The following is a 14,761-nucleotide window of genomic DNA, read 5'->3' as shown; positions in this document are numbered from 1 at the left end:
AGAGCTACGCTGTTTCATGTGGTGGCCACTAGCCACAGTCAAGACAGTGGCTCCTGTACAAGGGGAGGGCAAGGCTTCCACACCAAGGCTGTCAGAGAGAGTCACATCAGGGCTTCCGATACAGGGTCAGGAGGGTGTTTCCAGAGGGCAAGTTTAGGGGTTCCTATGAACGATCAGGTCAGAGATTCCCGATACAGGTCCAGTTACGGATTTCTGTTGGAAGTCAGGGAAAGGTTTCTGCAGAATCCAGCACTGTTATAGGCAAGGCTTCCTGTAGAGGGTCAGAGCCATGGAGCCAGCACAGGGTTAGGTCAGCAAGCCCTGCACAGTGTCTGGGCAGGGGGTCCTGTGCCAGGTGAGGCTGTCGGTGCCTATATAGGATGAGGTCTGGACTTAAAGTTAGGGGGTCAGGACAGGTGCCTCCCACAGATTCAGGAAAGGTTTTCCATGTAAGTTCAAGATTGAAGTTCACATTGAGAGTTGGATCGCAGGTTCCTGTGGACTCTGTGGGGTAGCGTGTGAGGTAGGGATTGTTGTGCAGAGTGACGTCAGGGGTCATTGTCAATGATGTAAGCAAGGCTCCTGAACTCAATCAGGGTTCCCAAAGAGTTTACAGATGGGGGTTTCTTTGTTTAAAATATATTTTTAAAGATTTCAGAGAGGAAGGGAGAGGGATAGAAACATCAATGGTAAGAGAGAATTTCTGCAGACAGAGTCCGGGAGGTGGTTTCAGAACTAGATTTTAAGATGAGCCAAGTGGTTGTAAAATGCTACCTGGACGGCAGGGCTGCAGTGCAGTGTGAGGACAGAGCTGTCCCGTCCAAGGTCCAGGCAGGATTCCTATAGAGATGGAGTCCCATGAAGAGGGTCAGGCCAGGCATTTCTATAAGGGTGGGTGGGGCAGGCTCTGTCCTGCCACCAGGGAAGGCGGAGGTTCCTGTGCTGTGGTGGCAGGACAGGGTGCCTCCTGTAGAAGGTGAGGACCGGTGATCCTGCTCAGGGTCAGGATGGGTTTCCTGTGGATTAGAGAAAGGGTTCCCTTAGAGCTCCAGTATCAGAGAGGCTCCTGAACCAGGCTGGGCTGCCGTTTTGATAGGAGTTGGGGATCCGGGGCTCCTGAACACGGCGGGTCCAGGGGCCTGTCCAGCACAGGTTCTGCAAGAGGTTTCTGTTCAAGACGAGGACAGGGGCTCCCACGGGATGAGGAGGCTGGGGTTCTGTGGAGCGGCCAGGGAAGTTCTGGACAATCCCTGTCATGAGCAGGGACTACTGTGGTTCTTCAGTGGGCCAGTGTGCTGACGAGCTGAAGGGATGCTGTTCTGCTGATGCTCAACCACTGAGCCACAGCAGCCGGACTAGAGTAGTTTTTCAGCTGTTCATGAAGGAAAGCACCTGAGCCTTCCGCTGTTGTTGACCACAGTGAGCGCTCAGGAACGAGGGCTGCTTGCGTCTAGGAGCCTCTGGGCAGTGGGGGGCTAAGTCATGGAGCCTGGCTCAGCCCTGTGCCACCAGCTGTGTGGCCTTGGGAGAGACGCTTAACCTGTCTGGGTTAGGATGTCACCTGACTCTGTGCATGCTCCAGTGTGAGGGATTGTTCCATGGAAGAACACATCCCAGGTGAGTGGGTGCATTGGGGAGGCAGTTGGCACTGTGGGGAGCTCACCACCTATGGGGTCTAAATATCCCCCCTAGAGATTATTTTGTCCTCCTAATCTCCCCCTCCTTCTCTACCATTTCCCACAGGGCTGCAGGCCGAGCTGGGCCGAGAGAGATAAGAGATGAGTGACAGGAGGGCCCATGGACAACCCCACGGTCGCAGACCGGCCTCTGCCCTTCTTGCTGGCTGCCTTTCCAGCCCCACTCTTGGCCTCCCATTCCTGTCCTGAACATGTCTTCTGTCCCCTGGAGGTGGGCCCCTCACTTGCACCTGTATATAGATTGAGACCTCCACAAGCAAGTGTACAGAGCTGCTCACGCTGTCAGCCACTCGGAGGCACTGTGACAGGGCACAGGATGTGCGATACGCTCACAGGCACATGCTTGCACACAAGTGCTGCCCTTGCCAGACCCACAAAGACCTCCGGACACGCAGTACCTCAGGTCACACTGCTAGGTCTCCACATTCCGTCCTACACAGCCCTTGGTGAGCATCCCGGAAATGTTTATTGAGCAAATGCTGTGCCTGGTACACATGCTGTCACACCGTCTCAGAACCACCCTGCCTGGGGCACAATCACATGAGCACAGCCTCACATGTTGCCTCAGCACACCCCGTTGCACACATACCCCCACGTCCTCTCATACAGTCACTGGTGTCCCGTTTCTCACAGTTGTCTGGTGTCATGCACACCATCTCTCAGAACCTCACCCCCATGGTCACCACCTCACAGAGCATTCAGCCACCACACTCTCTCTGCCCATGACGTGTGCAGGTACACGCCGTATCATACACCCTGGTTGCTGTCACACGTGGTCTCACATACTAGTACACTCTTATACTTGCACATCATAACCCATTATCATGAAGGGTGACACGTGCTGTCTCACAGGGCCTCACGCCATCACCAGAGAACCACAGGCACCGTTGCACACCCCACCTACCACGGCTCTTTATTCAGTCCCACTCAGACTCACACCTCCAACTTCAGGACTCTGATGATTTATTTTACACATCATTGATGGCCCAGACCAAGAGCTGTGGGGGGCCCAGAGGCTGGGTTGTAGAAACTTCTGGCTCCACACCGAGAGGGACCCTACCCCTGCTCTGAGTCATGCTCTGTGTCCTCATGGGCTGAGTGGCGCCTCCAGAGTGCAGGTGGTGGTGGGAGGCATGGGGCCTGTGGGGAAGGAGCCTGTGGGTGAACCCAACAGGGGCCCGGGGAAAGGCATGAGGTGGCTGACAGGCCCTTACAGCGCCACGGAGCCCGGGCCTTGGTAGAGATGGGCAGTATCAGGTGGGCCCAATCTCAAGCCTGAGGCCACTTCCCCACAATTCCCACCATCGCTGCCCCCAGCCACCACCATGAAGCCACCAGCCGGTGCATCCGCTGGTCCTGTGCCTCCCAGGCTCGACACTGGCTTCTTTTCTTTCTGTGATGGCCTGGGTTTTCTAGACTTTATACCACCCTTCTGCACGGTCCGTGGTCGGTTCACCTGATGAAAGAGAGGCCATGAGTGTTCCCCAACCTCAGACTTTTGCCTCTGTGTCTCCACCAGGGACACCCTCTCTACCGCACTCCTTCAGAGTCGGGAACTGGGTCAAGGACTAGGGGAGCAGGCCCCAGCTGTGGCCCAGATAATGCCCTAAGGAGTCATGAGCTTGTGAGGCCCTAAGCAATGGAAAGGCTGAGGGAGCCTCTAGCCATAGGACTAGCTGAGGGCTGGAGGGGAGGGGGAAGGAAATGAGAAATGGAGGAGAGAGAAGGGAGCAGGAGGGAAAAGACAGGCAGGGAGGAGATGAAGGTGCAGAGAAGAGAAGGGTGATAGGGAAGGAGGAGGGAGTAGGTTAACAGGGAGAAGAGAGAAAGGGAGATTGGAAGAATACAGGAAAGGAAAAGGAGAAGGAAGGCCAGGTTAGTGGGATGGGGGTGCAGGGGGCAGGCTCCAAGAGGCAGGGCGCACCTGGTGTCGCTTGTAATAAAGGCCGCAGGCATTGCACACGGGGTCTCTATTGGCATTCAGCCGCCACACTGCCGTGATGGTTGTCTGGCAGTTGGTGCACTGGGCACCTGCCCGCTTGCTGACCTTCTGGGGGCAGCAAGAATGTGAGGGTCAGTGCATTGGGGGGGTGGAGGACCCAGGAGGTGAGGGTCAGGGTGCAGGCAGGGCTTCCTGGACAAGGCATAGACTGAGGGTGCTCTGAGGGGCGAGGACATGGCCTCCTGTCCCGGGGCTTTCCAAATGGCGTGGGGTGCTTCATCAGTGGTTCTCAGCGTTGGCGGACATTGGACTCACTTGGGGAGTCGAAAACAATCCTGATGGCCAGGCAGCGCCCCAGACCAAGTAAATCAACCCATCTCGGGAGGGCCCCACGGTGATCCCAGTGTGTAGCCAAGGATGAAAACTGCTGTGCAGGGAGTGGACGGCGTGCCTGCTTGCAGCCCGAGGGTGTGCTGAGGGTAGACACTGCTGTACAGAGCTGGGTCCCTGAGTGGATGGGGCAGGGAGGGGGCATGTGGGTTCTCATAGAGTGTGAGGGCAGAGAGAGATCCCTGCCCGGAGTGAGAACAGAGTACCTGGGTGAGGGGAGGCCGGCCTGGGCTCTTACCCGGCGCCTTTGGGGCTTGTTGTGCCTGGTCATCGTCTGACCACCGGCATTGCACAGGTGGCACTGAGGAGTGGCTTTCGCTCTGCCGGACTTTCGCTCTGCCGGACTCTCGCTGTGCCTGGTACACATGCTGTCACAGCGTCTCAGAACCACCCTGCACGGCGCACAATCCCAGGGCTCTGGTGAGGTGGACAGGGGCAAGAGGGACCAGGCTCAGCCCAACTTTGCCTTGGACCCCATCCCCCTCCTCAACCTCCCTGTCCCTTTGGGGGAACCTCACCACAGGTGGACAGGGGCAGGGTTCCTTGGAGGTTGGCGGAGGAATAGACCGCTGGATTGGGGGGGCTTCTGGTTGGTGGAAAGAAGCTCCTAGGAAAGTCGGGGGGCCCGTAGGCACTGCTGGGGACAGGGATGGAGGAAGGCACCGCAGGCCCCAGCGCCAACAGGTCCGGACGCAGTCGCTGTGTCCTGATGTTCTCTAGGACGGTGCCTCTTGCATAGGAATCTTCTAAGGCCTGGGGATCGGTGTACTCCCAGGTGGGGCTCACCGTTGCGGGAGGGTAGAGCCCCGTGCTGCCATAGGACCAGCTGGTGTGTGGTGAGCCTCCTGGGGTCCCCTCCACACAGCAGAGGCATGCATTAACCTCGAAGACTGTTTGGGGTGTGGGTGGGTATGGGAAGGAAGAAAGAAGGGAACAGAAGGTCTGAAGCCATCCTGCTTTCAAGATGCAGTGATTCCCAACAGCCCCACATGGTGGCCAGCCTTCCCACCTTCCTTCCCATAGGTTGCCAGAGCAGCTGCTGGCCATTGGGTGACTCCTGGGTCTGAGCCCCAGTGGTCACTCTGGCAGCTGCAGCCACCAGCAGCCTTTTCCCAATGGGCTTTTAGCATAACTTTGTGGAGCCCCATGGGCCACTCAACTAGGGTCACCCCCACCTCCTTACCGTATTCATGCCCAATGAGGCAGTCTGGGGATGTACGTTCCCAGGTCTGCACATACACAGGGAACGTGATCCACAGAGCCTCGTGAAGGCTTCTGGCCATTTCTAAGATGGCTTCTTTGTGGGGTTCTACCCTAGCTAAGGGTCTCCATGGATACCCCAGCAACATGGAACCCTGCCAGGACAGCCAGGGCAGCAGCTGCCTGCATATGCTGCAACTGGGGCGGGGAGCGAACGGAAACCCAGGTGCATGCCGTTGTCTGGGAATCAAACCCGAGACCCTTCAGTGCACAAGCCCATGCTCTAACCACTGAGAACACCAGCCAGTGCTCGTAAGAGGGCCCATGAGAGGTTCCTGTGGGCCAGGCCTGGAAGTTGCATCTGCCACTCTGCTCACTCGATTGATCCGAACTGTCACATGTCCACCTGACATTGCAACAAGGCTGGGAAAGTGAGCGAGTCAGGAAGAAAGGGGAGCAGGGTTGAAAAGCCTATAGCAGTGCCTGCTACAGGATTCTGTAGACTCCCCAGAGCTACGCTGTTTCATGTGGTGGCCACTAGCCACAGTCAAGACAGTGGCTCCTGTACAAGGGGAGGGCAAGGCTTCCACACCAAGGCTGTCAGAGAGAGTCACATCAGGGCTTCCGATACAGGGTCAGGAGGGTGTTTCCAGAGGGCAAGTTTAGGGGTTCCTATGAACGATCAGGTCAGAGATTCCCGATACAGGTCCAGTTACGGATTTCTGTTGGAAGTCAGGGAAAGGTTTCTGCAGAATCCAGCACTGTTATAGGCAAGGCTTCCTGTAGAGGGTCAGAGCCATGGAGCCAGCACAGGGTTAGGTCAGCAAGCCCTGCACAGTGTCTGGGCAGGGGGTCCTGTGCCAGGTGAGGCTGTCGGTGCCTATATAGGATGAGGTCTGGACTTAAAGTTAGGGGGTCAGGACAGGTGCCTCCCACAGATTCAGGAAAGGTTTTCCATGTAAGTTCAAGATTGAAGTTCACATTGAGAGTTGGATCGCAGGTTCCTGTGGACTCTGTGGGGTAGCGTGTGAGGTAGGGATTGTTGTGCAGAGTGACGTCAGGGGTCATTGTCAATGATGTAAGCAAGGCTCCTGAACTCAATCAGGGTTCCCAAAGAGTTTACAGATGGGGGTTTCTTTGTTTAAAATATATTTTTAAAGATTTCAGAGAGGAAGGGAGAGGGATAGAAACATCAATGGTAAGAGAGAATTTCTGCAGACAGAGTCCGGGAGGTGGTTTCAGAACTAGATTTTAAGATGAGCCAAGTGGTTGTAAAATGCTACCTGGACGGCAGGGCTGCAGTGCAGTGTGAGGACAGAGCTGTCCCGTCCAAGGTCCAGGCAGGATTCCTATAGAGATGGAGTCCCATGAAGAGGGTCAGGCCAGGCATTTCTATAAGGGTGGGTGGGGCAGGCTCTGTCCTGCCACCAGGGAAGGCGGAGGTTCCTGTGCTGTGGTGGCAGGACAGGGTGCCTCCTGTAGAAGGTGAGGACCGGTGATCCTGCTCAGGGTCAGGATGGGTTTCCTGTGGATTAGAGAAAGGGTTCCCTTAGAGCTCCAGTATCAGAGAGGCTCCTGAACCAGGCTGGGCTGCCGTTTTGATAGGAGTTGGGGATCCGGGGCTCCTGAACACGGCGGGTCCAGGGGCCTGTCCAGCACAGGTTCTGCAAGAGGTTTCTGTTCAAGACGAGGACAGGGGCTCCCACGGGATGAGGAGGCTGGGGTTCTGTGGAGCGGCCAGGGAAGTTCTGGACAATCCCTGTCATGAGCAGGGACTACTGTGGTTCTTCAGTGGGCCAGTGTGCTGACGAGCTGAAGGGATGCTGTTCTGCTGATGCTCAACCACTGAGCCACAGCAGCCGGACTAGAGTAGTTTTTCAGCTGTTCATGAAGGAAAGCACCTGAGCCTTCCGCTGTTGTTGACCACAGTGAGCGCTCAGGAACGAGGGCTGCTTGCGTCTAGGAGCCTCTGGGCAGTGGGGGGCTAAGTCATGGAGCCTGGCTCAGCCCTGTGCCACCAGCTGTGTGGCCTTGGGAGAGACGCTTAACCTGTCTGGGTTAGGATGTCACCTGACTCTGTGCATGCTCCAGTGTGAGGGATTGTTCCATGGAAGAACACATCCCAGGTGAGTGGGTGCATTGGGGAGGCAGTTGGCACTGTGGGGAGCTCACCACCTATGGGGTCTAAATATCCCCCCTAGAGATTATTTTGTCCTCCTAATCTCCCCCTCCTTCTCTACCATTTCCCACAGGGCTGCAGGCCGAGCTGGGCCGAGAGAGATAAGAGATGAGTGACAGGAGGGCCCATGGACAACCCCACGGTCGCAGACCGGCCTCTGCCCTTCTTGCTGGCTGCCTTTCCAGCCCCACTCTTGGCCTCCCATTCCTGTCCTGAACATGTCTTCTGTCCCCTGGAGGTGGGCCCCTCACTTGCACCTGTATATAGATTGAGACCTCCACAAGCAAGTGTACAGAGCTGCTCACGCTGTCAGCCACTCGGAGGCACTGTGACAGGGCACAGGATGTGCGATACGCTCACAGGCACATGCTTGCACACAAGTGCTGCCCTTGCCAGACCCACAAAGACCTCCGGACACGCAGTACCTCAGGTCACACTGCTAGGTCTCCACATTCCGTCCTACACAGCCCTTGGTGAGCATCCCGGAAATGTTTATTGAGCAAATGCTGTGCCTGGTACACTTGCTGTCACACCGTCTCAGAACCACCCTGCCTGGGGCACAATCACATGAGCACAGCCTCACATGTTGCCTCAGCACACCCCGTTGCACACATACCCCCACGTCCTCTCATACAGTCACTGGTGTCCCGTTTCTCACAGTTGTCTGGTGTCATGCACACCATCTCTCAGAACCTCCCCCCCATGGTCACCACCTCACAGAGCATTCAGCCACCACACTGTCTCTGCCCATGACGTGTGCAGGTACACGCCGTATCATACACCCTGGTTGCTGTCACACGTGGTCTCACATACTAGTACACTCTTATACTTGCACATCATAACCCATTATCATGAAGGGTGACACGTGCTGTCTCACAGGGCCTCACGCCATCACCAGAGAACCACAGGCACCGTTGCACACCCCACCTACCACGGCTCTTTATTCAGTCCCACTCAGACTCACACCTCCAACTTCAGGACTCTGATGATTTATTTTACACATCATTGATGGCCCAGACCAAGAGCTGTGGGGGGCCCAGAGGCTGGGTTGTAGAAACTTCTGGCTCCACACCGAGAGGGACCCTACCCCTGCTCTGAGTCATGCTCTGTGTCCTCATGGGCTGAGTGGCGCCTCCACAGTGCAGGTGGTGGTGGGAGGCATGGGGCGTGTGGGGAAGGAGCCTGTGGGTGAACCCAACAGGGGCCCGGGGAAAGGCATGAGGTGGCTGACAGGCCCTGACAGCGCCACGGAGCCCGGGCCTTGGTAGAGATGGGCAGTATCAGGTGGGCCCAATCTCAAGCCTGAGGCCACTTCCCCACAATTCCCACCATCGCTGCCCCCAGCCACCACCATGAAGCCACCAGCCGGTGCATCCGCTGGTCCTGTGCCTCCCAGGCTCGACACTGGCTTCTTTTCTTTCTGTGATGGCCTGGGTTTTCTAGACTTTATACCACCCTTCTGCACGGTCCGTGGTCGGTTCACCTGATGAAAGAGAGGCCATGAGTGTTCCCCAACCTCAGACTTTTGCCTCTGTGTCTCCACCAGGCACACCCTCTCTACCGCACTCCTTCAGAGTCGGGAACTGGGTCAAGGACTAGGGGAGCAGGCCCCAGCTGTGGCCCAGATAATGCCCTAAGGAGTCATGAGCTTGTGAGGCCCTAAGCAATGGAAAGGCTGAGGGAGCCTCTAGCCATAGGACTAGCTGAGGGCTGGAGGGGAGGGGGAAGGAAATGAGAAATGGAGGAGAGAGAAGGGAGCAGGAGGGAAAAGACAGGCAGGGAGGAGATGAAGGTGCAGAGAAGAGAAGGGTGATAGGGAAGGAGGAGGGAGTAGGTTAACAGGGAGAAGAGAGAAAGGGAGATTGGAAGAATACAGGAAAGGAAAAGGAGAAGGAAGGCCAGGTTAGTGGGATGGGGGTGCAGGGGGCAGGCTCCAAGAGGCAGGGCGCACCTGGTGTCGCTTGTAATAAAGGCCGCAGGCATTGCACACGGGGTCTCTATTGGCATTCAGCCGCCACACTGCCGTGATGGTTGTCTGGCAGTTGGTGCACTGGGCACCTGCCCGCTTGCTGACCTTCTGGGGGCAGCAAGAATGTGAGGGTCAGTGCATTGGGGGGGTGGAGGACCCAGGAGGTGAGGGTCAGGGTGCAGGCAGGGCTTCCTGGACAAGGCATAGACTGAGGGTGCTCTGAGGGGCGAGGACATGGCCTCCTGTCCCGGGGCTTTCCAAATGGCGTGGGGTGCTTCATCAGTGGTTCTCAGCGTTGGCGGACATTGGACTCACTTGGGGAGTCGAAAACAATCCTGATGGCCAGGCAGCGCCCCAGACCAAGTAAATCAACCCATCTCGGGAGGGCCCCACGGTGATCCCAGTGTGTAGCCAAGGATGAAAACTGCTGTGCAGGGAGTGGACGGCGTGCCTGCTTGCAGCCCGAGGGTGTGCTGAGGGTAGACACTGCTGTACAGAGCTGGGTCCCTGAGTGGATGGGGCAGGGAGGGGGCATGTGGGTTCTCATAGAGTGTGAGGGCAGAGAGAGATCCCTGCCCGGAGTGAGAACAGAGTACCTGGGTGAGGGGAGGCCGGCCTGGGCTCTTACCCGGCGCCTTTGGGGCTTGTTGTGCCTGGTCATCGTCTGACCACCGGCATTGCACAGGTGGCACTGAGGAGTGGCTTTCGCTCTGCCGGACTTTCGCTCTGCCGGACTCTCGCTGTGCCTGGTACACATGCTGTCACAGCGTCTCAGAACCACCCTGCACGGCGCACAATCCCAGGGCTCTGGTGAGGTGGACAGGGGCAAGAGGGACCAGGCTCAGCCCAACTTTGCCTTGGACCCCATCCCCCTCCTCAACCTCCCTGTCCCTTTGGGGGAACCTCACCACAGGTGGACAGGGGCAGGGTTCCTTGGAGGTTGGCGGAGGAATAGACCGCTGGATTGGGGGGGCTTCTGGTTGGTGGAAAGAAGCTCCTAGGAAAGTCGGGGGGCCCGTAGGCACTGCTGGGGACAGGGATGGAGGAAGGCACCGCAGGCCCCAGCGCCAACAGGTCCGGACGCAGTCGCTGTGTCCTGATGTTCTCTAGGACGGTGCCTCTTGCATAGGAATCTTCTAAGGCCTGGGGATCGGTGTACTCCCAGGTGGGGCTCACCGTTGCGGGAGGGTAGAGCCCCGTGCTGCCATAGGACCAGCTGGTGTGTGGTGAGCCTCCTGGGGTCCCCTCCACACAGCAGAGGCATGCATTAACCTCGAAGACTGTTTGGGGTGTGGGTGGGTATGGGAAGGAAGAAAGAAGGGAACAGAAGGTCTGAAGCCATCCTGCTTTCAAGATGCAGTGATTCCCAACAGCCCCACATGGTGGCCAGCCTTCCCACCTTCCTTCCCATAGGTTGCCAGAGCAGCTGCTGGCCATTGGGTGACTCCTGGGTCTGAGCCCCAGTGGTCACTCTGGCAGCTGCAGCCACCAGCAGCCTTTTCCCAATGGGCTTTTAGCATAACTTTGTGGAGCCCCATGGGCCACTCAACTAGGGTCACCCCCACCTCCTTACCGTATTCATGCCCAATGAGGCAGTCTGGGGATGTACGTTCCCAGGTCTGCACATACACAGGGAACGTGATCCACAGAGCCTCGTGAAGGCTTCTGGCCATTTCTAAGATGGCTTCTTTGTGGGGTTCTACCCTAGCTAAGGGTCTCCATGGATACCCCAGCAACATGGAACCCTGCCAGGACAGCCAGGGCAGCAGCTGCCTGCATATGCTGCAACTGGGGCGGGGAGCGAACGGAAACCCAGGTGCATGCCGTTGTCTGGGAATCAAACCCGAGACCCTTCAGTGCACAAGCCCATGCTCTAACCACTGAGAACACCAGCCAGTGCTCGTAAGAGGGCCCATGAGAGGTTCCTGTGGGCCAGGCCTGGAAGTTGCATCTGCCACTCTGCTCACTCGATTGATCCGAACTGTCACATGTCCACCTGACATTGCAACAAGGCTGGGAAAGTGAGCGAGTCAGGAAGAAAGGGGAGCAGGGTTGAAAAGCCTATAGCAGTGCCTGCTACAGGATTCTGTAGACTCCCCAGAGCTACGCTGTTTCATGTGGTGGCCACTAGCCACAGTCAAGACAGTGGCTCCTGTACAAGGGGAGGGCAAGGCTTCCACACCAAGGCTGTCAGAGAGAGTCACATCAGGGCTTCCGATACAGGGTCAGGAGGGTGTTTCCAGAGGGCAAGTTTAGGGGTTCCTATGAACGATCAGGTCAGAGATTCCCGATACAGGTCCAGTTACGGATTTCTGTTGGAAGTCAGGGAAAGGTTTCTGCAGAATCCAGCACTGTTATAGGCAAGGCTTCCTGTAGAGGGTCAGAGCCATGGAGCCAGCACAGGGTTAGGTCAGCAAGCCCTGCACAGTGTCTGGGCAGGGGGTCCTGTGCCAGGTGAGGCTGTCGGTGCCTATATAGGATGAGGTCTGGACTTAAAGTTAGGGGGTCAGGACAGGTGCCTCCCACAGATTCAGGAAAGGTTTTCCATGTAAGTTCAAGATTGAAGTTCACATTGAGAGTTGGATCGCAGGTTCCTGTGGACTCTGTGGGGTAGCGTGTGAGGTAGGGATTGTTGTGCAGAGTGACGTCAGGGGTCATTGTCAATGATGTAAGCAAGGCTCCTGAACTCAATCAGGGTTCCCAAAGAGTTTACAGATGGGGGTTTCTTTGTTTAAAATATATTTTTAAAGATTTCAGAGAGGAAGGGAGAGGGATAGAAACATCAATGGTAAGAGAGAATTTCTGCAGACAGAGTCCGGGAGGTGGTTTCAGAACTAGATTTTAAGATGAGCCAAGTGGTTGTAAAATGCTACCTGGACGGCAGGGCTGCAGTGCAGTGTGAGGACAGAGCTGTCCCGTCCAAGGTCCAGGCAGGATTCCTATAGAGATGGAGTCCCATGAAGAGGGTCAGGCCAGGCATTTCTATAAGGGTGGGTGGGGCAGGCTCTGTCCTGCCACCAGGGAAGGCGGAGGTTCCTGTGCTGTGGTGGCAGGACAGGGTGCCTCCTGTAGAAGGTGAGGACCGGTGATCCTGCTCAGGGTCAGGATGGGTTTCCTGTGGATTAGAGAAAGGGTTCCCTTAGAGCTCCAGTATCAGAGAGGCTCCTGAACCAGGCTGGGCTGCCGTTTTGATAGGAGTTGGGGATCCGGGGCTCCTGAACACGGCGGGTCCAGGGGCCTGTCCAGCACAGGTTCTGCAAGAGGTTTCTGTTCAAGACGAGGACAGGGGCTCCCACGGGATGAGGAGGCTGGGGTTCTGTGGAGCGGCCAGGGAAGTTCTGGACAATCCCTGTCATGAGCAGGGACTACTGTGGTTCTTCAGTGGGCCAGTGTGCTGACGAGCTGAAGGGATGCTGTTCTGCTGATGCTCAACCACTGAGCCACAGCAGCCGGACTAGAGTAGTTTTTCAGCTGTTCATGAAGGAAAGCACCTGAGCCTTCCGCTGTTGTTGACCACAGTGAGCGCTCAGGAACGAGGGCTGCTTGCGTCTAGGAGCCTCTGGGCAGTGGGGGGCTAAGTCATGGAGCCTGGCTCAGCCCTGTGCCACCAGCTGTGTGGCCTTGGGAGAGACGCTTAACCTGTCTGGGTTAGGATGTCACCTGACTCTGTGCATGCTCCAGTGTGAGGGATTGTTCCATGGAAGAACACATCCCAGGTGAGTGGGTGCATTGGGGAGGCAGTTGGCACTGTGGGGAGCTCACCACCTATGGGGTCTAAATATCCCCCCTAGAGATTATTTTGTCCTCCTAATCTCCCCCTCCTTCTCTACCATTTCCCACAGGGCTGCAGGCCGAGCTGGGCCGAGAGAGATAAGAGATGAGTGACAGGAGGGCCCATGGACAACCCCACGGTCGCAGACCGGCCTCTGCCCTTCTTGCTGGCTGCCTTTCCAGCCCCACTCTTGGCCTCCCATTCCTGTCCTGAACATGTCTTCTGTCCCCTGGAGGTGGGCCCCTCACTTGCACCTGTATATAGATTGAGACCTCCACAAGCAAGTGTACAGAGCTGCTCACGCTGTCAGCCACTCGGAGGCACTGTGACAGGGCACAGGATGTGCGATACGCTCACAGGCACATGCTTGCACACAAGTGCTGCCCTTGCCAGACCCACAAAGACCTCCGGACACGCAGTACCTCAGGTCACACTGCTAGGTCTCCACATTCCGTCCTACACAGCCCTTGGTGAGCATCCCGGAAATGTTTATTGAGCAAATGCTGTGCCTGGTACACTTGCTGTCACACCGTCTCAGAACCACCCTGCCTGGGGCACAATCACATGAGCACAGCCTCACATGTTGCCTCAGCACACCCCGTTGCACACATACCCCCACGTCCTCTCATACAGTCACTGGTGTCCCGTTTCTCACAGTTGTCTGGTGTCATGCACACCATCTCTCAGAACCTCCCCCCCATGGTCACCACCTCACAGAGCATTCAGCCACCACACTGTCTCTGCCCATGACGTGTGCAGGTACACGCCGTATCATACACCCTGGTTGCTGTCACACGTGGTCTCACATACTAGTACACTCTTATACTTGCACATCATAACCCATTATCATGAAGGGTGACACGTGCTGTCTCACAGGGCCTCACGCCATCACCAGAGAACCACAGGCACCGTTGCACACCCCACCTACCACGGCTCTTTATTCAGTCCCACTCAGACTCACACCTCCAACTTCAGGACTCTGATGATTTATTTTACACATCATTGATGGCCCAGACCAAGAGCTGTGGGGGGCCCAGAGGCTGGGTTGTAGAAACTTCTGGCTCCACACCGAGAGGGACCCTACCCCTGCTCTGAGTCATGCTCTGTGTCCTCATGGGCTGAGTGGCGCCTCCACAGTGCAGGTGGTGGTGGGAGGCATGGGGCGTGTGGGGAAGGAGCCTGTGGGTGAACCCAACAGGGGCCCGGGGAAAGGCATGAGGTGGCTGACAGGCCCTGACAGCGCCACGGAGCCCGGGCCTTGGTAGAGATGGGCAGTATCAGGTGGGCCCAATCTCAAGCCTGAGGCCACTTCCCCACAATTCCCACCATCGCTGCCCCCAGCCACCACCATGAAGCCACCAGCCGGTGCATCCGCTGGTCCTGTGCCTCCCAGGCTCGACACTGGCTTCTTTTCTTTCTGTGATGGCCTGGGTTTTCTAGACTTTATACCACCCTTCTGCACGGTCCGTGGTCGGTTCACCTGATGAAAGAGAGGCCATGAGTGTTCCCCAACCTCAGACTTTTGCCTCTGTGTCTCCACCAGGGACACCCTCTCTACCGCACTCCTTCAGAGTCGGGAACTGGGTCAAGGACTAGGGGAGCAGGCCCCAGC

General features: G+C 56.9%; 1 pseudogene across 1 annotated transcript in view; it reads right to left on the bottom strand.

Annotated features, from left to right (window-relative positions):
• Positions 1–2,784: 2,784 nt before the first annotated feature.
• Positions 2,785–14,761, bottom strand: part of LOC308512567 (erythroid transcription factor-like) — a 57,371-nt pseudogene continuing 45,394 nt past the window's right edge. Inside the window, exons 2-3 of the transcript in view lie at positions 3,622–3,747; positions 2,785–3,153 (exon numbers count right to left, since the gene is read on the bottom strand). The product of the transcript in view is annotated as an erythroid transcription factor-like (transcript). The remainder of the gene's footprint in view (positions 3,154–3,621; positions 3,748–14,761) is intronic.

The sequence above is a fragment of the Myotis nattereri genome (genome assembly GCF_964212035.1).
Source record: "Myotis nattereri genome assembly, contig: HAP1_SCAFFOLD_158, whole genome shotgun sequence".
Classification (NCBI taxonomy): domain Eukaryota; kingdom Metazoa; phylum Chordata; class Mammalia; order Chiroptera; family Vespertilionidae; genus Myotis; species Myotis nattereri.
Note: the sequence above shows the minus strand (reverse complement) of the source record. Positions and strands in the feature narration are given on the sequence as shown.